The following is a 27997-nucleotide window of genomic DNA, read 5'->3' as shown; positions in this document are numbered from 1 at the left end:
AAATGTCTAGGAATTTCCTCCAGGCAAATATCACATTTTTTTTTTAACAGAACTGACAGCAAACTGTACAATATTCAAGATCACAATCGTGTGTGTCTCCTCATTGAGACATTAGAAGTCTGCCTCTGGGAGAAGTCTTTCTTCAATCTCTGTGCTCTTCAGGGATTTATAAACTACACCACAACTAAAATGCTAAAGCAAAGAGACTTTTTTTAAAATTATTTTAATTTAGTGTTTTTACTTATTTACTTTACATCCTGCTCACTGCCCCTTCCCAGTCACCCCCTCCCACAACCCTTCCCCTCCCTGACTCCTCTGAATGGGTATGGGCCCCCTTAGATATCCCTCCTACCTTGGCACTTCAAGTCTCTTTGAGGCTAGGCACTTCCTCTCCCACTGAGGTCACACAAGGCAGCCCCACTGGTAGAACATATCCCATGTACAGGCAAAAGCTTTTGGGATAGCCCTCGGTCTAGTTGTTGAGGACCCACGTGGAGGTCCAACTGTACATATATGTGGGGAAGCCTAGGTCCAGCCTGTGTATGTTCTTTGGTTGGTGGTTCAGACGCTGAAATCCCAAGGGTAAAGGTTAGTTGACTCTGTTGGTCTTCCTGTGGAGTTCCTATCCCCTTCGGAGCCCACAATTCTTCCTCCTATTCTTCCATAGGAGTCCCCAAGCTCCATCCTCTGGCTGTGGATGTCTGCATCTGTCTGAGTCAGCTGCTGGATGGAGCCTCTCAGAGGACAAATTGCTCGTGTCTGCAAGCATAAGAGAGTATCATTAATAGTGTTAGGAATTGGTGCTTGCCCATGGGATGAGTTTCAAGTTGGGCCAGTTACTGGTTGGCCATAACCTTAGTCTCTGCTTTTTTTGTCCCCTGTGTCTGCATTTTTTGTAGATAGGATAAATTTTGGATGGAAAGTTTCGTGAGTGGGTTGATGTTTCTACCACTCCACTGGGATTCTGGTCTGGCTTCAGGAGAAGGCCTCTTCAGGTTCCATATCCCCAATGTAGTAAGTCACAGCTAAGGTCTCCTCCATTGATTCTTGGGTCATAGACCTTTCACAGGTCTCTGTCTCATCCTGGAGTTGCTCTCCACCTCCTTATTTACCCCTTTCAGTTGCAGATTTTCATTCATTTTTATGGCCATCCAGCCATCTCTCCTGTCCTTCCCCACACCATGGGTTCAGAATGAAAACAAATGGGGGAATTCACTTCGGAGGCAGAGGCACCAGTTGTTTTCAGGTCAGCTTTGGCTTGGTGGGCCTAATGAGGACTGGTTGCCTAGCAAAGGCTAGGGTTAGGGCACTGCCTGCCACCCTTAGCCACCAAAAGGCCTCACAGTGCCTCCCCCAAACACCTTTGTAGTCACAAACATTTCCCAGTATTCTGGACTAGCTGTATAGTAATAGTACGTATGTTAATTATTCTATTTCCAGACGAATGTCAGTTTATTAACATGCACTTCTATACTTAAATATTTAAGAACTGCAACTCACGTGTAAATAACCTACTCTACTTAGTAATGCAGTGAGCAACCGCTAAGACAGAGACCCAGGAGACTCATTTTTCTGGGATTTATCTGCAGCCTTGTCCTCCGAGTTCCTTGAGGCAGGATCTTGGTGTGAGTCATCTCTAACTGCTTCTTGTTGTCTGGCGCTGAGCCTTGCACATTGGAATGATACCATAAAAGCTTTAGAATGGACGAAAAGGGACCTCCTTTAAAGCTGGGTATAGTGGTGCTTGTCTTGAATCCCTGCACTTTGCAGGCAGAGACAGGTTGATCTTTGAGTACAAGGCCAACCTGGTCTACAGAGTGAGTTCCAGGATAGCCAGAGCCGCAAGGGAAGATCCTATCTCAAAACAAACAAACAAACAAACAAACAAAACCAAGAGGGAGGAGGAGGAAGAGAAAGAGGGGGAGGGGGAGGAAGCAGAAGAGGGAGGGGAGAGGATGAAGGGGAAATAAAGAGAAGAAGAAAAGAGGCCTCCTTGGGTAGGGAGGAGTGGGTTCATCTTGAAGGCACAGACTGGGTCTCTGACAGCGGTGTGAGCTGGGAACCATTTGAACAGCACTGTGTACTTGGAAACACTTCAATCCATTCACTGTCTCTTGGCCGAATGTCAGTAAGCTTGTCTTGCTACTGGGGAAATTCACCTTTAGAGAAACCAAGGGATTCATCCAACATGGCCTGCTTCTCCTGCTTGTGGAATTAGAAAATAAAAATACATGCATGCATGCAAATGTACTGACACTCACATAGGTGGTCCAAGGGTTTTGTTGGTTTTATTTTTATTTTTTGAGGGGGGTGTTGTTGTTGTTGTTGGTGGTGGTTGGTTGGCTTTTAACACATCTTCACTTACTCAACTCATCGTTGTCAAAGTTGTATTTCAGGACAGAAAGTGAGACAGCATATCTCAAATATGTCTCTTTGCCGGACCAGATCTGTACAGACCTCAGAGTGGCTAATGGAGATGCTGTGGCAGAGCATGTTCATTCAACTTTGGATGTGTGCACTGCACTCTGCGTTTGACTTTGTAAGTATCCTTAACAATAAGGCACAGCTCAGAGAGACAATAGAACACTGGCTTAACTCTAGTGCAAAGAGCTGCTGGCTCAGGATGCTAAAAAAAATCAGTCTTAATCAGAAATGCTTAGACTTCCTTGTGACATTAGCAATGTGGCAGAAAGGCAGAATCTCCATAATATTCAATATACCTTGACTTGTTTTAAATTATTCCATTATTAAATCATGTAAGAAAAATTGAAACCCAGGACTGAGGCATGTGCTAACCCATCCCAACTTCTGCAAAGAGACTGTGGATATTGGAGGGATGGGCTGTGAATGGTCGGGGCTGCTGGCTGCTCCTTCTCTTTTCTGGGGAACCAAAGCCAACAAGGTTCATCACCACTGCTGCCGTCTTGATCTCCTGCTCTCTATTTTTAGAACTCTCCTGTCCAATATCCTCTGCCCCACTGCTGTGACCTTTCATGACACACTTCTCCTGGTGGTTATTTTGAGATCATATTCCTTCCCCAAAGTATTACTGCAGCTAGAATCAATGTGTGATGTGGAACAAGACAAGTCCTTGCTTGACAAAGCACCCAAGGTATGTGTTCTCACAGGAGGGTGAGTGAATGGGACACAAAGGGCAGGCACATCATTCCATATTTTTAGTCATCAAAGCATTCTAGAAGGACTGCTTAATCAGTTAGATACCACAAGTCAGTTTTATCTAGGTGCAGAATTCATAGCTAAAGGCTATAACAGTGTGTGTGTGTGTGTGTGTGTGTGTGTGTGTGTGTGATTTAGGAGACAGAAAGAAACGGAGTAACCATAAAGAAGATAATAGAATTTATTGTTTTGGGTTCATTTTTTATACCTTCCTTCTCCCTGAGTCTATACACCACCCAGAAAGATCACCGGCTTCTACAGTGAAGGGAAAGCTCAAAGAGACTGAACATGCTGTGACTGTCTAGTACTCCTCAAAAAAGTATTCATGCATAGAAATTCTAGAAGTAGAATAAGAAGAATAGCAGTAAGATGAGCATTTAGCTTCTGGGACAAACCCCTCTTCAATGAAGAGACAGGCATTGCTTTCCGAATTTGTCACTGTACCTCCGTATCACATACACAGTTAGCCAGACAGCTACAAAAACTAGGAAATTTACATTGGCAATAAAAGTTAAGATTTATTGAGCATTTGTATTATGCATATGTGTTAAGAACTGTTTTTTAATTTCTATATAAATTATATCATGGAAAACTGGCAAACTCACCACGAACTATGAACTTGTGCCCTCTTTGACAAGACCATTAAAGGGCAGAGAAGCTAGAAATGTTGGCCAAGATCAAACAGGTGCCCATAGTTTACAGCAGAGATTTTTGAAGTTATATTTAAAAGAGCACAAAAGGGAACCAGCAAGATTTCTCAGTGAATAAAAAGTGTTTTCTATGTGTGCTCGGTGACCTGAATTCAATCCAGACCCATGTAAAGGTGAAAGGAGAAAAAAATCCAGCTTCATAAAGTTGATTAGACTCTACATATGCACCGTGGCATGTGCACCCCACACACAACATCCACACACAGAAATAATAAAGCTTAAAAATTAAAAATAACATAAAAGTTATACTGGGAGAAAATGTTATATGGAAGTGAGATCTCGATTCACATAGAACATTCTGCCTACATGCTATTCAATTAATTTGTCTCAGAATCTTCCCCCAAGTCTTGAAAACTGTAATCTTAGTATTATATAATGACTCCTAAGAGATATACTAGAATTTAGTAAACTCAGTACCAGCAAGGATGTTGCAAAGTAGACAGTCTTCTAAATTGTTAGTGGCATTTTGTGCTAAAATGCTGTAATCTGGCAAAGTTTCATATTACACATCAACATTAATAAAACGAGCCACGTTCACTGCTCAGTGATGGAAGACACCAAAAAACATTTGTGATCAAAGTTGTTTTCTCAGTGAAATATCCTTAGCCACCCACTTTAGATTGAATGACTCCTGCTGCATTAGTAGAGACCTCACTGTTGTCTAAAGCCATATCTTAGTAGTCACCCCAAACTCTTTCTTGAATGAATGCTCTCTTGGTCCAAGGGAAGAAAACCCTTTTTAAAAATAGGGTCTGAATTGGTCAAGCTGATCTGCATGTTAGCTAACACTTGGGAAAACTAAAGCACAGAACCACTGAAAACAAAAAATCAAAAACAAAAACAAAATCAAAAAACCAAACCAAACCAAACCAATCAAAAAAACTGGACCCTAATGAAAAGACACATGGTTCTCAGTTTCTAATACAAAACACTAAACATACCAAGAACAGAGACATTGTGACCTAGAACATGGAAAAAAGTCAACCAATGGGAGGACACCTAGAAATAGAAAAGGTAATGTTAGTGAAAGTTGATACTAAAGCAGTTGCCACCTCCAGGAATGGGTATAGAAAGAAAACCACAAAGATAAAATGAATTGACAAATGAAGATGATAGACCAAAGCCATTAAAAATGAAGTGTGCAGTTGGGCGTGGTGGCACACGCCTTTAATCCCAGCACTCAGGAAGCAGAGGCAGGCGGATTTCTGAGTTCGAGGCCAGCCTGGTCTACAGAGTGAGTTCCAGGACAGCCAGGGCTACACAGAGAAACACTGTCTCAAAAAAAAAAAAAAAAAAAAAAAAAAGAAGAAGTATGCAAGGCCTGAAACAAAAGGCTGATTGGGTAAATTGAAGAACCAATAAGACACTGCAGAAAAATCATCACTAACTTTGAGAATATAGAATGTCAGGTATATAAAGTATATGCAGATGAAAGTATTCTTAAGTCACCAAGACTTTTGGATTTATGGAACAAGCAGGAGGCATATGTGAAATCAAATTTGCCAAATTTTTCAAAAATATGTTGAAAAACTTCCAAAAGTATTCAAAGTTATAAGCCCACATATCAAAGAACCTCAATGAATCTCAACAATATGAGAACGAATTGAGATGAAAATACACGATTTTCATTTGTTGAAACTCAAGTATAGAATATCAAAAGCAACCAGAGAAAAATATTTAACAGAAAGAGGAATAACAACCAACTTCTGTCATGTGGGAACATGCGTGCCAAGGACGATGGAACATCTTCCAGGCTCAGGAGAAAGTATCAACCTGGATGTCTACACTCAGTACAAAAGCTCTCCAAAGATTAAATCAAAATTACATTAAAATTAGACAGAACATCACTGGCATACTTAGACTGTAAAAACCCTTCTAGAAAATTCTTTCAGGAAAAAAGAAAACGAGCCCCTTCACGTGGAAATTTGGGTCCACACTAAGAGAATCACAAATGTGTGAGGAATTTATAAGTACTTATTGTTTTAAATGTTCCTTAAAAGATAATGTGCTGAAACAAAAATATTTGCAGTATGTTGTGGCATCGCTACCACATACAGAAGCAAAATGAATGATACAACATTACAAAGTGGGGTGTGTGTACATTTCCTAAGCTCTGTGTGAGGCAGTGTAAGGATGTTTGATGGAAAGAATGTGGTCAGTTTCCAGACCCCATTGTAATCCCTGAACGGGTGGGCCCAGTGTTTTCAAAGGAACAGAGCTGGGATGGCTCTCACATTGGAACTACACAGGAAGTAAAAGAAAGACAAGGTTTAATAAAATCTTGAAGTAGTTGAGAATCAGTTCTGGCTTACTGATCATTCTTTATAAAATTTTGCTTATCAAAAAGCATGTGCTATCCAAGGAGTATCTATAATTTAGTTTATTCTAAAGAGTGTTTGTTTATAAACTTTGTTTTTTTTTCCTATTAATTCTTTATCTCTTGTAAACTATGAATTAGTAGACATTTTGAATACAAGAAAAAAGTCGATTTTGTAAAATAGTTTTTTTGCATAATAAAATCTTAATTGTGTCATTCTAATTATTAGATGTTATTTTACCACCTCTAACATGTAATTATGACAAAAAGACAGTGTCCTTGTGTTTGGGAAAGAGTGTCATCATAGTTGATTGCCAGACAAGTGCATGAGTTCAAACATCAGCTCCACCTGACTTGAGCACCTTACTTAATGTCAGTAGATCTCTATGATGTGAGGATATTGGAGCCCACCTTAGAATCAAATGATTTAATACACTAAGAGTACTTAGAAAAGGGGCCAGTAAGGATAAACAGATAAAGCCACCAGCCACTAAGTAATGACCTGAGCTCAATGCCAGGGACTCGCATGGTGAGAATTGATCCACAAACTGACCTCTGACCTCCACATGTGTGCCAACACACATATGTGTGCACGCACATACAAACACACAATAAAAATGTAATAAAACTAAAATCAAAAAGAACTTAGTACCAGAAAGACAGTAAATACTACAAGATAAATTGATTGTAATTAATCATAGGAACTAATATGCAGTAGAGAGAGCATTAGAGTCAGAGAGATAACAAATGTAGAAAGTGTTGTACGAAAACAACTTGACAACTAGGGAGTCTGCTTTGGCTTTGTCCAGTCAGGAGCTATTGCTGGCAGACATGACGCTGACTTCCTGAGGGCCCCTTCTCTTGTTTGTTCTTCCCTCTTTCATTTCCTGTTTCCTCGTGTTCTTCCCTTTCCTGTTTCCTGTTCCCTTCTTTTGCACTTACTGAGAATCCAGTATGTTAGATATTGGGATTTGTGTTCTTTCAAGGTTGTTGCTGAGAAGGTCACGTTCAAAATTCAAGTCACATTTCAAATTAAAATTGAATGCAGAATTGAAATATTGAATATAATGAGAGTGACCTCAGAATTGTCTTCCATGATGTACCTGTGGGGACAATCAAGCGTGTGTTGGTATTGTAAGGGAAGCCAGCACAGACTTTTAGGGCCCCTTTTCTAATTTTGTTGGAACTGATGAAATTATCTCATGGAACTAAACTTCACTGAACGTTAGAAGAACAAGTAAGAAATTCTCTCTGTGGCTTTTCCTTTAAAACGAGATATAAAAGGCACCAAGGGTGAGCTCTCTGTCTCTCTCTCTCTCTGACTGAACCTTTTCCAGTTTCTCCACACATGGAAGCTGTAATTGACTTCCCCTTTTATCCAAAGGCAAGACGCTAGTGTAAGATGGCACCATGAGCCTGGCCGGGGAAAGCACACATGGTGGGTGTAACCCCAGCACTTGGGAAGTCACACCAGGAGGATTATCATGAGTTCAAAGCCAGCATGAGCTACAGAGGGAGACCCTTTCTTAAAGAAAATCAAGAAAAAAAAACAGAGAAAAAAGCAAAGACTAGAAGGAAGAAAGTGGGGGGAGGAAGAAAGGAAGGAAGGAAAGAAAGAAGGGAGGGAGGGAGGGAGGAGGGAAGGAAGGAAGGAAGGAAGGAAGGAAGGAAGGAAGGAAGGAAGGAAGGAAGGAAGAAAGGAAGGGAGACAAAAACAAAAGGTACCACGTAGACAGACTATCTTGTGGGAAAAAACAAACCAACCCTATGGCCTATAGAAAAGAGTAGAAGAGAAGGTGGGGCATCCAGTATGCAGAGAGGATTCTGGGATAGAGCTAGGTGCAAGAAGAGTCACTGGGGAGTCTGGGTCGTTCTTTTATTGTATTTTATTATTTGTATGTCAGATTATCTCAGTTACTGAAAAAAAGACTTATCAGTGAGGCAGTGTGGAAGAGAACAGCCCCAACAGGTTCACATATTTGAATATTTGATCCACAGGTGGTGGAACTCTTTGGGAAGGATTGGGAAACGCGGTCTTGTTGGAGAAGGTGTGTTTGGTCTTTTTTGAGGAGATGTGTCTCTGGAAAGTAGGCCTTAAGAGCCCATGCTATTCCCAAGTAACCATCTTTGTTTCTGCCTCAAATAAGGCAAATAAGATGTAAGCTCTCAGCTATTGCTCCAGGGTGATTGTCAGTGGTCATGCTTCCTGCCAAGATGGTCATGAACTATACCACCCACTGGAACTGTAAGCCTCAAATTAAATGATTTCTTTTTAAAATTGCCTTGATTATGGTGTTTCTTCACAGCGATAGAAAAGTGGCTGAGATCATCTGACATACAAATAATAAAATAGAAAAGTTAATAGAAACAGAACCATAAATTACATCCATGGCAGAATTAAGAATAAGTGCATATAAAAATACGATGCCTATATTCTAAATGCGCAACAAAGTCATGGGAATAAAGCATGTTAAGTAGTAATACAGGAGATATTTAAAAGAATCCAACTTAAGCTTCTGTGGTTGAAAGCATGTACAGTGCCTCATGCCGATAATTTTGGCACTTAAGAGGCTAAGCAAGAATTAGAAGTTTGAGGCTAGCCTATGGGGGAAAAAGAGGGCCAGCAGAGCAGAAGCCCGGTGTTTAACAGGGCTGAGGAGAAACCAGGAAGACAGATGGCTCACTGGGTGAAGCCTTTGGGACAAAAACAGGAGAACCTGTGCCCAGTCTCCAAACCTCACGGAAAAAGCCCGCAGGGGCCTGAGGCCTGTGTGCCTAGGGCAAAACAGGACGCAGAGACAGAATTCCTGAAAGCTCTCAAGCTAGCTAGCCTGGGACGCACAGCAGTGAACACTGACAAGGAAAGAGAGACCTTGCCTCAAGCAGGGTGAAGAGGGACACTAGTACCCAAGACTGTCCTTTGACCTTCAGATGCCACCGTGAGTTCATTCACATGCCTGTGTTCACACACACGAATACACATACACAGCATTCTCTCTCACATGCTCGATCAGAGACACATTAAAAAAAATATTGATGAACTTGAAGACATAGCATTAAAATTGTCCAAAATAAAACACGTAGCTTAAGGCTGGTGAGATGGCTCAGTGGTGAAGGTACCTGCTGCCAAGCCTGACCATCCAAGTTGGGTTCCCAGAGCCCACACAATGGAAGGAGAGACCTGACTGCTGGAAGTTGTCAAGCCTCCACATTAGCACCATAGCAGGCAGGTGGGTGTGAACACACACACACACACATGGACACACAAAGATACACAGACACAAACACTCACACATGTGCATTTTCAATTGTATACATATACACGATAAATAAAAATGTAATAATTTGTAATAATGAAAAATGCATAAACTAAAAGTAAAATAGATGCACAATAGCATGCACTTGTGAAAACTTCAAGTAACAATATACATACTACTAGGGTCTGGAAGATTCAATAGGGATGTGTGAGACAAAAAAAATTAAAAGAAATAATGACTGAAATTCTTTCAACATGGATGAAAAATATAAACTCCTAAGTACCAGAACCATGAAGACTACAGCAAGGCATGCCACACTGAATTTGCTTGTAATTGGTTAGAAAGAGCAGTCTTGAAAGCCACAGAATACACACAGTGTACAGCGAGGGACAGACTCTCAAGCCCAGCATTCGGAGCCATGAACGGTGTAATTTCAGAAACAGAAGACAGACCCTTTAAATGGTCTAGAAGAGCAAACATTCTGACAGTCTGGAACCCAATATCCAGGAACACTGCATTTCAAACGTACAGGAGAAGTACGCAAGCAGGCGGTTGAGATGGCTAGGGTCAATAGTTTAATTAACAAGATTTTCCTCATTAATTTCCTAGTTTTCATGTGGCTGAGATGCTGCCGTTGGAGGAAGCCAGTGACAGGCTCATGGCTGACATTACTGTTCTCTTTTCTAAGTGCTACAACTCCACAGCAAATCAAAATTAGAAGTTTTAAAAAAAAAAAAAAGAAAGCAAAGCTTCTGCAGATGCAGAAGAACTGAAAGATAAGTTTCACACTGAAAAGAGATCTGAAGGAGTGAGGAGCAGCAGAGATGGCGCGCTCATCGGTAAATATGAAACTTTTATCTTAGATTTTTTGCCCAAAACGTTTGACAGTTTAAGGCTAAGATATTAATGATGTGCCATGAAATAGGATGTTACCTATAGAGAAATAGAACGTGACAGGGTAACACAGGGACAGACAGGGAGCTGTCTTTGTTCTGTATACAAAATAGTGTGACGTCATCTGGTGGTGGATAAGTTTAAACTTAATCTATAAGTGCTAAATCACTGAAATAAAGCATCAACCTGGAAAGTCCAACCCAATAAAGGAAGAAAAAGTAGAAGAAGAGAAAAACAGAAGAAACGAATGGGAAACAGGTAAGGAGACGGATGGGCTTAAACAGGTAAGGAGACAGACAGACAACTGTGCCTCAGAACCTCACTCAGTGTGAACAGTTTGGGCAACCCAATTAAAAAGTAAAAGATAGGGTGGGTATGGGGGACCTTTGGGATAGCATTGAAAATGTAAACGAGGAAAATACCTAATTAAAAAAAAAAGAAAATATCTTCTGCAAAAAAAAAAAAAAGTAAAAGATATCACGTGGACTAAAAAGGGCAAACTTCAATAACCAAAACAAACAAAAAGCAAACAAACAACAAAACAAAACAACAACAAAAAAATCCCACAATAAACAAAACTTTTAAGTATATAGATTCAAACAAATGGGAAACAATAAAAAAAATCATGTACGTTAGAGATAAAGAATGTGTTTAGATTGGTGAAACTCATTTTCCAGAGGAAAAGAACCCCACTTGTGTGTGTCTGTACACAAATGTTTACATGTACACACATGTGTGTAGGATATGCACATATGTGGAGGCTATTTTCTTTTTCATATGTGTTTGGAGGCTGAAGAGGCCCATAATCTATGGGTGGCAAATTGGAGACCCAGCAGAGCTGATGGCTAAGTTTCCAGTCCAAAGGCTGAGGATTCTGAAAGGACCAAAACATCAGCTCAAGTCTGAAGGCTGGTGGGGAAGAAAACTCAGAAACAAAACAAGAAGCAAAAGCATGCCCCTCTTCCAAAGCACTCAGGCAGGAAGAATCTCTTCTTTTTCACAGAGGCACAGCTGCGTTTTAAGGCCTTCAACAGACTACATGAGACCCACCTGCATCAGAGAGAGCAGTATGCCTGAGTCAGCATACCGATTCAAATGAAAAACTCATCTGAAATTACCTACAGACAGGTGCAGAGCAGTGTCTGACCACATATCTGACACTTGTGGTATAGTCAGGGTGACTCATGAAACCAACAAAGAGTCACTTCATAATTATAATCGATGTAGTCAAAGGATATGGTGACTCTTTTTATGAGCCTAAAATAGGGCGAGGAAGAGCATAGTGCTTTGGGTCTTGTTAGTCCTTCAAACTCATGGGACTAAAGCAAGAGAACGCTTTCAGTGGTGTCCATGGCCAGTCTGGGTAACAGCAAGGCTCTGTCCCTTTAAAGTAAATAAATAAGCCAAGTGTTGTTGTATATGTCTGTAATCCCAACAGTGGGGGCAGGAAGGCCAGCAGCTTAAGGTTATCTCATGCTACAAAACTGGTTTGAGGCTGTTCTGGACTACAGGAGACCCTGTCTCAAACAAAAGATAGATAGATAGATAGATAGATAGATAGATAGATAGATAGATAGATAGACAGACAGACAGAAAGACAGAAGACAGACAGATAGAGGCAGACAGACAGATAGATAGACAGATACATATATACATACATACATTCCATACAATTTGGTACCAATGTATTAATGATAAAATGAGACTTAAATTCAAAAAGCATTTTTCATTGACCTTAAACAGTTAAAAGCAAAACTTTAAAATGCATGACGCTGTTAGGTAGATACTAATCAATGTTTAAGCATCTCTTGGTGTCTCTCGTAGGAGCTAGGGAGTGGGAATCAAGCATGGGCTGGAGGTAAGACCCAGAGGTTAGGTGCTCCTTCAGAACTGCACCAGGATCTGAGCTTTATTCTTAGCACCAGGAAAAGAAACAAACAAACAAAACTGATCAAAATGGAAATTAAACAAATTTATCCGTTTAGATGGAGATTTCAAATGTTCCCCTTTAGTTGCCGAGTAGAGAGGTAGGAGGTAGGTAAGGACAAAGAACATGACTAGTTAGGGCGCTAGACCCCACACAGCATAATCAGCATGCCTTCCAAGTAGACCATCATCCCAGCCATATAGTGAGTCTCAAAATGCAAAAATAACTGAAGTCAGACATCCTTTATTTATTTTTGATCACAAGGAAGTCATGCTAGAAATAAATAACAGATTAATACATGGAGAATATCTAATTCATTAGATCCTAAATAATATTTCTAAATAGTTGGAGTCACAAATAAACTTGAAAGGGATCCCAAAAGTCTTTTTGTTATTAGATATTTTCTTCATTTACATTTCAAATGCTATCCCCAAAGTCCCCTATACCCTCCCTCCCACCCCCTCACCCCCCGCTCCCCAACCCACCCACTCCTGCTTCCTGGCCCTTGCATTCCCCTGCACTGGGGGTATATGATCTTTGCAAGACCAAGGGCCTCTCCTCCCATTGATGGCCGACTAGGCCATCCTCTGCTACATATGCAACTAGAGACACAGCTCTGGGGGGTACTGGTTAGTTCATATTGTTGTTCCTCCTATAGGGCTGCAGACCCCTTTAGCTCCTTGGGTACTTTCTCTAGCTCCTTCATTGGGGGCCCTGTGTTTCATCCAATAGATGACTGTGAGCAGGAATGAAATGAAAGCAGAGTCTATCAACAATTGGGGGATATAGCCAAGATGGCGGCTCATGACTTTAATCCCAGACTGGGAAGGCCAAAGCAGAGGAATCAATGTGGGTAAAAGGCCACTGTGATCTACATAGAAAACTCCACAACAGCCAGGACTACAAAGAGAAACCCTGGCTCAAATCAAAACAGGTTGGGAGAGGCAGTTAAAGCAGGAGTAGAGGAATACTTGCTCTTAGATAGTAGAGACAGGACTAGGGGTGGATTCAATGGGCAGAGTGCTTACCAAGCATGCACCAAGCCCTAGGCTTGATCCATACATAACACCACATAAACTGGGCATGGTGGCATACACCTGTAATCACAGTAGTCTGGCCATGGAGGAGGAGAAGCAGACGTTTATCATTATCCTTGACAGCGTAGCAAGTTCAAAGCCAGCCTGAGCTATATCCAACCATATCTCAAAACACAAACAAACCCAACAGCAATAGAGGGAGCTTACATCAGTGAGCTCAATGTCCACATTAAGACATTTTTAAAAAACAAGAAAGTTAGACCCAAAGTAAACAGAGGAGAGAGAGCAAGCAAGCTAGATATCAGATCAAGGACAAGGATGGAACACTCCTAAACGTCATCAAAGGGCATGGAATCATGGAATTCAACCCTCTTGCCCTCCCCCTGTTGTCCCTTCCACTGAGATAAAGGCTTCTAATTACTGGGATCATCTTTCTCTAGCAGAAACCTATGGTTCTATCACAGAGCATTTCAGGTAAAGCCAAGAGTATAACTCACGAGCCGTAGTCAGGACACCAGAAGATAGAATTTTCCCCCAAAAGGCAGAAACATTAAGAAGCTGGGTTATTTACCAAGAAAAGAGGAAGAACTATTGATAAAAAAAATTATCCCACCCCTTGTGAATAGAAGGTCCTTAGAAATCCTCATCTCATTTGCTACTGTGTTGTGAGCAGTCTAATCAGAGGAGCATGAAATTTGAGTGCTCTGGCAGGCTCTGTTTAGGAAATGTGCAAGATCAAGAGTGACTCCCCAAGCATGATAAGATGACCCCATCCCTGAGCCCACGCCCTTGAATATGTGGCCATGCTTAGACATAAGCTGCCTGTATTTGCAAAGTCCTTACCAAATTTGCTTATAGTCACTCTACCCAACTCTCACCTCTCTCTGCAGCACCTTCATCAAGGTGTGAATCCACATCTTAGTCATCGCTGTGTCCTCAAGTCTCAGCATGGTAGAAACATTTCCTAAAGGCTCTTTAACATTCAAGAGGAGACCCTCTGGAACTGTAGACATTCACAGACAGCACGCATGGAAAAGCCTGGTGATTTACCCCCAAACAAAATAAGACCAGACCCAAACTGAAGCCAAGGGGCAGAGGCTTTTAATCTGTCTTCTGAGATTAGATTTTTAAAGCATTTCTTTTAAACATATTTGTTTCCAGGCTTCAGTGAGAGTCTGGGTGGGTCTGGGTTTTATCTGACGCCATCTGCCCATCCTTTTCCCACAGTGCTCTGGAAGAAAAACTGTCTATGACTCACAAGTCCGCACACTTCTCAGTTCCTATGAGCCGACTCCAAACTGTGTTCCAACAGAGAAGCATTTACTAAGGATCAAAACCTGGATGCCCCTGGCCTGTGGAAGTAGGTCACACTATAAGGCTTCCAACACAGGGCTAAATTAACTGCATTCAGTTCCAGGTGGCTAATATCTAATAACTGCAGACATGATTATAAACAGAGATTGTCTCCATTCACATCCCATGCCCCTTCGAAGTCTTCCCTGGGTCTTTGCCCACCTCCATGTTTGTCTCATTTCTCTCTGGCTCGAGTTCTCAGAGTCCTCGGCATTAAAGTAACACAGATAGGATGGTTCCACTATGAGAATTGGTCCCTTCTTACACAGGGCTCAAGGATGCCTCCAGTCAGAACAAGAAAGCTAGGACGTAGAAAAGGTAGGAGGCCTGGAGAAGAGACAGAGTGGGCCACAAGAAGGATGAGGCGTCCCTAGGTATGTAGTCGTCAGAGGCTGCTCTCAGTTTCTCCCATTTCATCAGCCCACACTCCATTCTCAGGCTGACTGCCGACTTTCTCCATCGCTGGCCATGCCTCTTCGCTCTCAAAGACTCTATGGGAGCTTCAGGCTGGATCTTAGATTCTATGCTGAGATTAACTGACAGAGAAGGTCTCACTTTCCAGAGACCCTTAACACAGTTTCGTTCCATCACCTTTGTATCCTCGGACCCTAGCACAGCAAAAACATTTTGTAAATGTTCTTTTAAAAGGCAATGGGGGAAATCTTTGAAAGTATAAGGGCTCATGTACAACACCCACAGACGAGCCTATAGATTTTGCTGACTTCAGATCCAAGCAGAAAGCAAAAGCAGAGGATTAGAAGAAGCTGAGGTCCTGGGAGATTTGGCGGTTAACCTGAAGCCTTAACACAGCCAAAGTACCTGCTGGCTCTCTCTGGCTCTCTGGCTGTCTCTGTCTCTGTCTCTGTCTTTCTCCTTCCCTCTCTTCCTCTCTCTCTCTCTCTCTCTCTCTCTCTCTCTCTCTCTCTCTCTCACATAGGCCCACACCCCAACACCCTTCTATCCAGTACCCTTCAACATAACCAGCTAGCTACTGTCCAGAAGTAAACTTCCAGATTTCACCATAGTGTTCTTCAGTAGCCTTGGGTTGCCATGGCACCCACCATCTATCTCTTAAATACAAACCCCACAAACTGTGCTTCTTTTATTCTTTCTAATGACGACTACACCCTCTGGAGCTTGTCATTCGTCCCTGGAAAACAGCTCACATGCATCCAAACCATCCTCCATGGTGTCTGGCAAAGAAACAAGGTGACATGCAGGCTCAGTGTCACCATGCTGTTCTCTGATTATAATGGTAATGCTGATGGTGTCAGCTTGATACTAATGATTCCATCCACTTCAGTTTGCATCTCCTTTTAGAGTCTAAAGAGTCGTCTCTGGCTCAGTAGCTACCACTGCAGATCTGGAAGTGCTGAGAAGAACTTCAAGTGTTGGTTTCTTAGAGACACAGTGAGGGGGAACAGTTTATAAAATACAAGGATTGGTGCTGTAGTTCAGTTGGTAGAGCGCTTGCCTACCATATGCAAAGCCCTGGGTTCCATCACCAGACAGTGCATAAAATCCAGGTGATAGCATAGGCTTATCCTGCCAGCATTTAGAAGGTGGTGGAGGGGACAAGGTCAAGGTCAGCCTTGGCTACTCAGTGAGTGCAATGCCTGTCTGGGCTACAAGAGACCCTGCCTCAAGAAAAATAAGTAAATGCAAATTTAAAATAAGAAAAAGAGAAAATAATTGAAAAAAGAAAAAGAAACTCAAAGAATCAGGATGGTGTCACAGAGATATAGAAAGGACACAAGCCCGAATTAGAATCCCTGAGGGCCACATCCCAATTGTCTGATTAACATCTCTGAAACTCTACGGTTTTTCTTTTTAAAAAATAGCCCAGAAACTTAGGATACCCAAGATATAAGATACAATTTGCTAAACGCATGAAACTCAAGAAGAACGAAGACCAAAGTGTGGACACTTTGCCCCTTCTTAGAATTGGGAACAAAACACCCATGGAAGGAGTTACAGAGACAAAGTTTGGAGCTGTGACGAAAGGATGGACCATCTAGAGACTGCCATATCCGGGGACCCACCCCATAATCAGCTTCCAAACGCTGACACCATTGCATACACTAGCAAGATTTTGGTGAAAGGACACAAATAGAGCTGTCTCTTGTGAGACTATGCCGGGGCCTAGCAAACACAGAAGTGGATGATCACAGTCCCCCAATGGATGGATCACAGGGCCCCCAATGGAGGAGCTAGAGAAAGCACCCAAGGAGCTAAAGGGATCTGCAACCCTATAGGTGGAACAACATTACGAACTAACCAGTACCTTGGAGCTCTTGACTCCAGCTGCATATGTATCAAAAGATGGCCTAGTTGGCCATCACTGGAGAGGCCCATTGGACTTGCAAACTTTATATGCCCCAGTACAGGGGAACGCCAGGGCCAAAAAGTGGGAGTGGATGGGTAGGGGAGTGGGGGGGAGGGTATGGGGGACTTTTGGGATAGCATTGGAAATGTAAATGAGGAAAATACCTAATAAAATATTTTTAAAAATTATCTATTTTTATTTTATGTGTATGGTTGTTTAACCCACATGTATAACATATGCCTCTGTCTCACATATGTGGGGTTGGTTTTTGTTTTTGTTTTGTTTTGGTTTGGTCTTGGTTTTTCAAGAGAAGGCTTGACTGTGTAGCTCTGACTGTTCTAGAACTTGCTCTGTAGGCCAGGCTACTCTTGAATTCAAAGATCTGCCTGTCTCTGCCTCCCAAGTTGTTGGATTGAAGGTGTGAGGAAACTCCACTTCTTAAGCTTAAAAAAATGTCAGAAAAGTTCATCCCAGAGGAAGCTTTGAAAATTTTAAAAAATTATTAGTAGTATATGTATGTGTATGTGATAGATATATTTGTGAGATTGATGCATGGATGTGTGTGTCGTGTGTGTGTGTGTGTGTGTGTGTGTGTGTGTGTGTGTGTGTGATGCATGTGTAATATGTGTGTGTATGTATGATGTAATGCATATATGCAGGGTATGTGTTTATATATGTATGTGTATATGTATACATGTGATATACATGTATATGTCTATTTATTTGTACTGTGTGTGATATATGTGTATATGACATGTATGTATGGTGTATATGTGTATATGTGTGTGATGTATGTACATGTGTGAATGAAGATGTGTATGTGTCACACTCTGTGCTGTGTGTGGAGATTTGTGGAAACCTTTGGGAGTCAGTTCCCTCCATCCATGTGGGCTCCTCCAGGGCTCCTCCTCAGGTCCTCAGGCTTTTGGGATATGCTTTCACACACTGAGTTATCTCGCTGCCTGTGAGGATTTCTTGGACATTTGGTCAGGTGACCTTGATGGCGTTTGACCCAATAAGTAGTGCTTCTCTTTGCTCCTCAGAAGAAGGGGCTACAGTGACACAGAGCACACAGTTCAGAGCTTAGGTTCTCTGTCATCCACGCCCTCTGTGAGCAACACACCTCAACCCTGCTGCCAGGAGTTTCTTCTCCAGATGCTCGCTAATCTCCCATGAAAATGCACATGTTCTCTGCAGCCGTCAGCTTCAAACGGAACATGTGTGGGAGGAGGAACAATGCCAGACTCTTCTCACTTATCACAGTATACACAAAAACAAGTACTTCCATTTTTAAAGGGTAGCTTCAGAGGCAGACCCAACCTATCTGCACCCCTAAAGCAGCCTAGACAGACACAGAAACATATATATATATATATATATATATATATATATATATATATGTACTATTCCTGAAGCATGGACCCATGCTTTTATCTGTCTATCTACCTACCTATTATCTGTCTATCTACGATTATGCATATGTGTATGTGTGTATGTGAGTGTGTGTATATATTCATGAGATTATGTGTATATGAATGAGGACAATCACTTTATAACATATTTGCAGAGATCAGAGAACAACTTTCAGGTCTAATCTTCTACCTTGTTAAGACAGGATCTCTGGTTTCTGCTATGCTTTGGATTCTAGACTAGCTAGCCTTCACATTTCATTTCTCCCATTTCTGCCTTCCGTCTCAAGATGGGAGTGCTGAGATTGCAGATATGGACCTCCTCGTCTGGCTTTTTGTGCATACTCTAGAATTGAACGCAGGTTGTCGGACTTCTGAGTAGAATAGAACCCATGAGTCCTCTCTTCAGCTCCAATGTTCCCTTTGTGAACACGTGTCTCCCTGGGCCTTGAAAGACACTGTGGCAAAGATCAAGATCAGACATAGTCTCTGCTTTGCTCCCCAGGATAACACCAGACTCACGTTCCAAGTTTATTAGATGGAGCTGAACTTGGTCTGCAACACCCTAGTATATTTTTATATTTTGTAATTCTTCGGATTTCTCAGAGCCTCAGAAATTTCAAACATTGAACCCTTTTTCTTTTTTTTTTTTTTTTTTTTTTTTTTTTTTTGTCCTTTAAGAATCAATGGCGTTAAAACCATTTTGCTTTTCAAGCTGAAATCTAACTGGAGAAATAACTAATTCTACATTCAAGCTGCCTTCAGCTTGCCATAACCCAGGGCACCACCACCCACCCAAGGTTCAGAGACAGCAAAAGCACACATTGGGTGTGCTTATCCAGTGGCTGCAGAGTTCTGTGCCTAGTAACTGTTGTGAAGGTGGCCACAGGTCGTGGGCGGTGGCATCTTTGACTGCCTCAGGTAACAAAATCAGCGGTGGTGGTGACTAAGTTACAACTGTGGTATCTCTCAATCTCTGAGAGGTTCCTCTCTCTCTTTCTCTCTCTCTTCTCCCCCTCTGTGTGTGTGTGTGTGTGTGTGTGTGTGTGTGTGTCCGTCCTTCTCTTCCTCCCCTCTCCCTCTTTAGAGAAAATAGGAACAAACTCAGGCAGGGGCATTAAAGAGTAAGGTTGTTCTTAACTCACTAATTGCCAAACTCTCATCTCATAGAAACTGGAGGAGCCACAGTTACTGAAAGCACAAATAAACTGAAGACATATCTAGAAAACAAAATTGAAGTGATGGACTCAGTTACAAAGAGGCTTCCAGAAACTGCAAGGTAGTTCTCGAACTTTAAGGTGGATTCCACAGAAGGACACATATCATATAGTCCTTAATAGCACTAAAATTTGGAAACTCGGTTCTACCAAAAGCCTGGCTTAACACAGGTACACTCGTTACAAACTTCCGAAGCCTCCCTTTCTCATCTTTTAATAAAATGCACTACAGGGCTGTGTATAAATTCAGTTGAATACATGCATTCTAACTACCTAGCCCATGGTGGGCCAAAGGCAGACTCTCTAGAAGGTCCCAGTGGGCCCCATTGCTAAGGTCAAGTGCCAGCCAGGCCTGACCCTCAGACACAGCACTTTTCGTAACTATTTATTTATTTTACTTAGCTGATCTTTGGAGGCACTTCTCTGACTCTAACTGGCCCAATCCTGCTATTTTATTGCCAAGGAAACGAAGACAAATTTCACACCTCTCACTACCACGGAGGGCCACGGGCAGAATGGCAATCTGAGTGTTGTATTGGGATGGTCTCTGGTACCCTGTGCATCCTGAATGCTAGGCTACGTGGGTCTTTTTAATCACATTGTCAGTATACCATATATATATGTGCACGTATAGCCTGAGGCCATCTCCTCTACAAACTAGAAAATGCTTTCTAGAACAAGGCTCACGCATTGGATGCTATTGTAATAAAAGTTAAGATAATGATAGTGCTTAGTAATAGCAGTAATTATAATTTATTAAGCATTTTCTGTGTGCCAAGCATCAGGCTGGGTATTAACACATTCTTATGTCTTCGTGCACACAGTCAGCCCGGTGTTACAACCCTCCCTAATACTTAATCCCCGTGACCTGCAGAAAGCTGGCACAAATGAGCAGCTTCATTCTGTCTGTAGACTCTGCGCGCCTCATCGACTGTGCCCAAATGAAATCCTTTCTGAATTCCTAATGCGGTATGCATGGCTTTTTTTTTTTTTTTTTTGAGTGGGTAATTAAGAGAAAGGTATTTCCAGAAATACAACATGAGAGGTGGAGGTGCCAGCTCATTTGATAGTGACTTATAATTACTATATTTCAAATTGCTCAATCATCTCCAGAAGATAGATTGCAGGGTGGGGTGGGAGAAGTGCCCTCCAGTTCTTTCCAGTGAAATGTTTCTGTGTTAGCACAAGACGAGAAGTTCTGTAAGGTGAGGGATTTAGATAGAAATGCCGGGCTTCCTGTGGCCCTGCGCCAGGTGGAGGAAACAAACAGATATGGTTCCCATTGGATACCGGTGCCCTAAGAAAAGTGTTTCCTATCCTGCTGCCAGGACAGTGCCAGCTGCTCACGGCGATGACTCAGGGGAGAGCAGGAAGGCCGGGTGGTGTTTGGGGAGTGGATAAAAAAAATGATAGTTTTTCCATTTTATTAATAGGTCATAAACTTCTACAACCAAGGATTGAGTGGCAGCTTTGATATGTGTATCTATGTGTGTGTGTGTTTGTGTGTCTGTGTGTCTCGGTGTACATGTCTGTGTGTGTCTCTGTGTATGTGTCTGTGTGTGTTTGTGTGTATGTGTGTGTATATGTGTGTTTTTGTGTATTTATATATATGTGTGTGTCTGTGTTTGTGTGTCTGTGTGTGTCTGTGTGTGTCTGTGTGTCTGTGTGTGTGTGTGTGTGTGTGTGTGTGTGTGTGTATGCCTGCTTGTGAAAGCCAGAGGTCAGTATTAGGCATCTTCTTTAATCATTCTCCACATTATTACTTTTTTCTTTTTTTAAATTGGATATTTTCTTTATTTACATTTCAATTGTTTTCCCCTTTCCAGATTTCCCTTTCAGTAAACCTCTATCCCATCCCCATTATTATTAATTATTATTATCATCATTAACAAAGTCTTATTGTGTAGCCTGGTTGGCCTGGAACTTGCTCCAAAGACTAGGCTGGCTCCAGACTCAAAGAGATCTGATTGTCTCTGCCTTTCAAAATCAGGTATCTAGAAAGCTATCTCCACCTTACCTTGTTGAGTCAGGGTTTCTCATTGAACCTGTAGCCCACTGATTTTGCTAGGCTGGTTGGTTAATGAGCACTAAGGATCTGCCAATCACCATGTCCTCAGTACTGAGATTAACATGCCTAGCTGTTTTTTTTTTTTAAGGTTTATTTGGTGCATATATTTTGCCTGCATGCATGCATGTATGTATGCATGTCTATCTGTGTGTATGTATGTATGTATATACACCATGTGTGCTGGTGCTAGCAGAGGCCAGAAGGTGTCAGATTTTTTGGAACTAGAGTCCCAGATGAGTGTGAGCCATCATCTGGGTGCTGGGAACTGAACTCCTGACTGCTGCAGGAAGAACGTGCTGCTGTCTGCTGTGCCTTTCTCCTTCTCTATCCGCAGCTCTTTACGTGAGCTCTGGGGATCTGAACTCAAGGCCTCATGCTTGGGTGGCAAACACTTTAGCTTCTGGGCCATGTCTTCACTTCTGATTCTTAGGTAAAGTCAAGTTCACTTGGCAAAGAACTGGGCAGCCGCTGCTCTTCTTGGAAGTTTCACAGGTAGCTGGGAGCTACTGGGCACCCAAGACAAGTACCCTGAAGCCTGCAGTCTGGACATCACAACTGGCACCTGTAAGGTGTCTCCTTTGGGTTTCCAACCGTCAGCCAAACTGGTTAGATTTTAACTAATTGCCAATTTCTAAAACTTTGAATATTTCACAAATACATCTTATCCCTGGTATCTCTCATACATATACATATACACATACACATACACATACACATACACATACACATACACATACACATACACATACACATACACATACACATACACATATACATATACACATGTATATATACACACATATATGTGTGTATATCTATATTTATATCTCTATATAATAGGCCTACACTTTCATTTCCATACTCAAACAGTCCCCAACCTTGACGCCAAGCACCAGCCAGTCTGCATTCTCAGTCATGGCATTCTGCGACCTAGCAGAGCCCAGTACCAACTTAAATGTGTGTGGCTCTGGACTGGCATCATCCCATTATCGTATAGAAATAGAAAGCAAGACAAACCCTAGGACTTTTGGCCAGCATGAAAACAAAGTCCTAAAGCTGTGCCAGGCGAGGCATGTCCCAGCTGATCTCTGACCAGTATCCCGAGGACACCCCGTGGCTCAGCCACAGTTGTTCCTATACTTGGCCAAGGCCCTACTGCCTTTGTCCCAAATCTACGACCCTGCTAGCAGACACTCAGCTGTCCTTTCTGCTCCACATTAGCAAGGTCAGCCTTAACTCACGTGCCTGCTCCTTCATCAGACCTGAGCGTCCCCCAGGGGAAATTCAGTGTCAAAAGTCCTGGGTTTTATGTCACCAGTCTGTGGCACAGTGCCAGGACATCACATGAACTAGATAAACCTGGCATTTAGAAAATTAAAAAAACAGTCTTTTGGTTTATAGATCTGATTTTATATCAATATGTGAGGGGGGGACGACTGTCAAGTAAATAGTGCTGAAAAATTTAACTCAGAAATAAATGCAGTCATTCCTACCAGGCCAGGGTTTCCTCCACAGGTAGGAATTGCTTAATCAATGTGGTTTGCAAGGTGTCTGGCCTTAAATATCTTCTCCATCACCCTACCATGGTGCTTAAAAACTCCTGTAACTTACCTCTACTGAGACTTAAAAATAAATGAGTCATGAAATCATGAAAGAGGGCAGGCCTAAATGTCTGAGCTAAGGGACCAGGAGCAGACAATATAGGCTGTGGTTAAATTTAACACAGGTTTGAACCAAGACCTGGGCCTACTGAGTGGCCAGTGATTGGCTTCTGGAGTTCAGATTCTTCATTCAGGCCCAGAATGATACTAGCAAGACCATGTTCGTCAGCTGGGCAAGAGTGAAAGGAGTACCTGGGCTGCAGACCTTGAAAATGGTGTGTGCTATAGAGTAAGGCCTTCGTGACACAGCTGTTCTTAGAAGGGAGTGTCCCAAGGTTTGGCGCTGAAAGGGATTGTGGTGGTGGGAGAGCTACTCTTTTTTGGGGGGTGGGGGTGGGGGGTGTTTCGAGACAGGGTTTCTCTGTATAGCCCTGGCTGTCCTGGAACTCACTCTGTAGACCAGGCTGGCCTGGGATTAAGGGCGTGCGCTACCACGCGCCGGGCCAGGAGAGTTACTCTTGAAGGCCTCCTTTGTTGATCAAGAAGCAATGAAACAGGCTATGGCACTGGGCTTTAAACCCAACACTTAGGAGGCAGATGTAAGCATTCCTCTGAATTCAAAGGCAACCTGGTCCTCAGAGCGAGTTTCAGGATGGGGGCGGGGGGAGGTTACACAGAGAAACCCTGTCTTCAAAAAATAAAATAAAATAAAATAAAATAAAATATGAAAGAAAGTAGATATACTTGGAGATAGCGTGAGCTCCAGCTGTGTCTTTTGGAAGACTAAAAAAACAACAAAACAACAACAACAAAATAAACAGGCCTATTGTGGGCTTCACCCTAACCATCCCAGACAACCTCTGGTCCTCACTCTCTCCAGGTTTGTTCATGTCTCAGCAAAAGTCACTTTCCTATACAGAGTCCCCAGCCCCCGGTTCCTGGGCGTACCCTCGAAGTCTGGCACAGAGAGGTCGCTTGCAGCCCCGCTGGGAGAACGAGTCAACAGCGGGGTGGACTGGAAAAGTGACATAATCTTTGCAGCGCCCTGTGCCTCCAGCCTCTCCCGCAGCGCAGGCCTGGATTCTGCTCTCCTGCGCTACGGCCCGGGATTGAGGCGCTGTAAACTCGGGACTCGGCCAGTCCTGGGGTCCCTCGTGGAGTGGGGACCCCGGCGTGGGCGGCCAGGATGCACTTTTCAGGAACGCCGGGGCGGCAGCGCGCTGGCTGGGCGTGTTCCCAGACCGCCGCCCCCTTGGAGCCGGATGACGAAGTCTCGAAAGACTTTCACCAAATATGGGCCGAGGCTGGAAACGTCCTGTGCTGTGAGTCGCCGGAAACCTCGAGTCGCGGCCACCGCGGGAGTGCGGCTCTCGGGCCAGGGGCCCGCAGGGGGCGGCGGCGGCAGATCCCAGCCCCGTGGCCAAGGCCCGTTGCCCTCGTGCCCTCCCGACCCGCAGTATATGTCACTCAGTTCCTGCCACCGCTGCCACCATAATCCCAGCCACTCCCACCCATCCTCAGACCATGCCAAGCCGTGGGGGTGTGGAAATGAAGAGGGGTGCAAAAATGTGGGGTGACGAGAGGGTGTCAATGTGGCTAGACAAGCAACCCCCTGCCTGATTGTGGACACACAGGCACGAGGGTGGGGAGAAGTGGGGAGAAGAAAAAGGAGAAGGCAGAGACCTGGATAGAGAGAAAAGGAGGGAGGGAGGAGGGTGGAGCACTTCTATGGTCCAGAGCAGCGTGTGATTCTGGGACCAGCAGCATCGACATCACCTAGAGACTTGTTAAAATGTAACTGAGAAGAAAGTCTGGAGTGGGGCCTAGCAATCCGAGTTTTAACCAACCCTCCGGGTGATTCTGGTGTACGCCCTAGTCTGAGACCCACTAAACTAGGAAGCTGGAGTCGACAGGTTTGGGATTATGATCTGTCTCAGTTGCTGCGAGACAGTGAAACCTTCTTGGGGTAATCTAAACTTCCCTGGCAGCTGCTAGTGAGACTCTATCTCTCAGCTCAAGCCAAGAGCCGCAGAGGACAAGCAGTCCTTTCTCAGAGGCTTGTGGCTCAAAAGAAACAAGTCCACTGGGTGGAGAGACGGTGGGGGTGAAGAGTCCTGCAATGAGAACCCGAAGGGACACTTACCCACTCCATTTGCACATTTCCCTCCCTGTCTGTCAACGAAGGATCTGTAGCTCTCAGCAGAGGAGGTGAGAAGGCGACAGCACGTCTGGAGTTGCTGGACCATCCTAGGCAAGGACTTAAGCAGCCGCTGTTTCTCCTGGTTCCCAGCATGCTGTCTGCAGAGGCGATGCACAGAGGTTCCCGCAGCCTCTCCTCCTCCAGCACCTCCTGGCCTTGACGACTCCAGCACCCCTCCTCTTCTCACCACACACCCGCTGCTTTAAATGGACAGCTGACGCTAATGTTCTCCCCGCGTCTCCTCTGGGACAATCCCATTCTCCGAGATTGCCCAGTTGGAGTCCAGAAACAAAACCCCACACATCCTCGTTAGAAAACTTTAATCTGATTTTTAAAGGCATCTATGGAATGGCGTGTCTGTTTGAACGCTGTGCCGTATACCGGACCTCTAGGCTTCCCCCCCTCACCCTCCAACTCCCCTCAGCAAAGGAACACAGCATATTCAGGCCAGTTGGATCATCCACTGCAACTTTATTTTAAATCATGATAGACAGATTGCGTGAAAAACAAGGAATTCCAACGAATTTCCTGCTCTGGGAACAGAAGTTAAGTCTATATTTAACAACATTTGAAGCTGTCAAGAATGCCTTGTGGTTGGATAACAGAGGGAGAAAAATGTTAAAAACGCAGGCTACTGCTATACCCAAATATGGAAATATTGTTACGTCTGGTGTCTGATTCACCATCTGGAAATACTTACAACCATGAAGTCAAATAGAAAAGACGCCACAACAGAAGCCAGGAACCCTCCTCTCCATTCTGTTTCTCCAGCGCCTCCTTCTACCCTGTTCCTTGCCTTCTCCACCCTCACCCCCTACCCTCCCGAGCTTCCCTAAGATGGAAACAATGAACTGTGCGCAGGAGGAACTGTTCTCTAATAAATCGGCCAGCCGAGGGGACCAGGCCTAGGCTTTGCTTTCATTATTTGCATAACACTTGACAACCCATTGTCTTTAAAAGTCCCCACCCCCAGAAAGCCTTGGAGAACCTACCGCCTCTAGCAAATTCCTCCAGGACTTACGAAAGGGCGCTTTTGAATGAATGAACTTAACTCTTTCCAGTAACAGCTGTCTTCACTGGAGTGTGCGCAACAGCCTCTCCTTCTCACTGGAGTCATTCATAGAACAGGCAACGCAGGAGGCTCTCTTAAGCAAGATCGCGAAGCTGCAAAGGCAGAGAGGCCCTAAATATTAAAAATGAAGAAAAGCTATCCCAGTTTATGAATGGCATTAATAACCCCAAATAGGGTCTTGTGTGGGAGGGGTGTCTTCAGTTGTATGTTTAATAAGATCTTAAAACCCAACTTCCTCTATTACAGTGTTGCCTTCTAAATCCCTCATGTCTCGGAACTTGGAGGGAGCCACTGCACTACCCTTGAAAAAGAAGGCTTCTAAGTGATCCAAAACAAAGGAGTTAAACACATGGACGGGCCCAGACACACACACACACACACACACACACACACACACACTCACACACACGGGGGGGGGGCAAACAAATACACACAGCGAGACACATAGGGGGCGGTGGGGGAGGGTGTCTGCAAACACCCCGAGTCTTTTTTCCAGCTATCCACAGGGCACAATGGTCCTGTTAGAATCTGTTTTGTCCCGGTAGCTTTTGCACCTGGTGATTTCAGGACAAGTCACTCCACGGTGGTCTCCTCCGCTTCTGCTTTGGCTGCTCAGTTTCCACCGCCGCCAGTCCAGGGAGAGAGGCCAGGAGGGTTGACCCGGCCTCCGGCATCCGTGAGGAAGTGGACGTCAGGCTCCGGGAGAACTCTGCACTCGTTTCCTCTTGGATTTCCAATGCAGGCAGTGGGCTGGAACTAAAACTGGGAACCTCCAAAAACAAACAAGTACAACATACCAAAAAAAAGGGGGAGGGATGAGGGAAGACCTCTGGCTGGAAATATGCCAGCGAAGAGGGAAGCTTCCCTCCCCCCCCCCATTCATAAATGCCACTCCGGGTATTAATTTGCAATACACTTCTCTTGGCTAATAAACATCATGCCAAAGCTTTGGGACTTGATCCGAGCATGCCTCTTTGAAGTCCACAAATAGATCCCTGGCTTAGAAACCAACTCCCCCTCCCCTTTGGACTCTCAGTAGATAACTTTACTCTCACCTTGGTTGTAAACAAGCAAACAGCTCGCTGCCTTTCCCGGTAGGCATCACCAAACAAAACCACTTTTGTTCCTCTGTCTCCCGCCCTCCCATGTCTAGGCAAAGATCTGAAGGGTTCACACCAACACATACACCACGCCCCCCCCCCCCATATACCCTCTTCAATCAAAATCATCACCCTCGCGCCCCAAGCATCCCGCCCTCCCCAAAGGAAGTTGTTATTTAAAGTGGAAAAAAACGAACTTTTTTTTCTCTCTGATGGATCTGAGAAGAGGGGGGAAAAGGTGCAACGGAGCCAGGGGAGGTGCTTGGCAGCAGCCCGCGCCAACCAACATTCCTGAGATGTTTGAGAATTCTAGAACGCGCCGACAGAGCTAC

The 27997-nt window shown here is 43.6% G+C and overlaps 1 long non-coding RNA gene across 1 annotated transcript; it reads right to left on the bottom strand.

Moving 5' to 3' along the window:
• Positions 1 to 212: 212 nt before the first annotated feature.
• Gm17501 lies at positions 213 to 27963 on the bottom strand. Its single transcript, XR_003954574.1, has 3 exons — positions 27120 to 27963; positions 25437 to 26657; positions 213 to 759 (listed from the first exon to the last, which is right to left on the bottom strand). It is a non-coding gene; the product is annotated as a predicted gene, 17501 (long non-coding RNA).
• Between the last annotated feature and the right edge of the window lie 34 nt (positions 27964 to 27997).

Source organism: Mus musculus, chromosome 3 (assembly GCF_000001635.26).
Source record: "Mus musculus strain C57BL/6J chromosome 3, GRCm38.p6 C57BL/6J".
Lineage (NCBI taxonomy): Eukaryota > Metazoa > Chordata > Mammalia > Rodentia > Muridae > Mus > Mus musculus.
The sequence above is the reverse complement of the archived record's forward strand: the minus strand, read 5'-3'. Positions and strand labels throughout refer to the sequence as shown.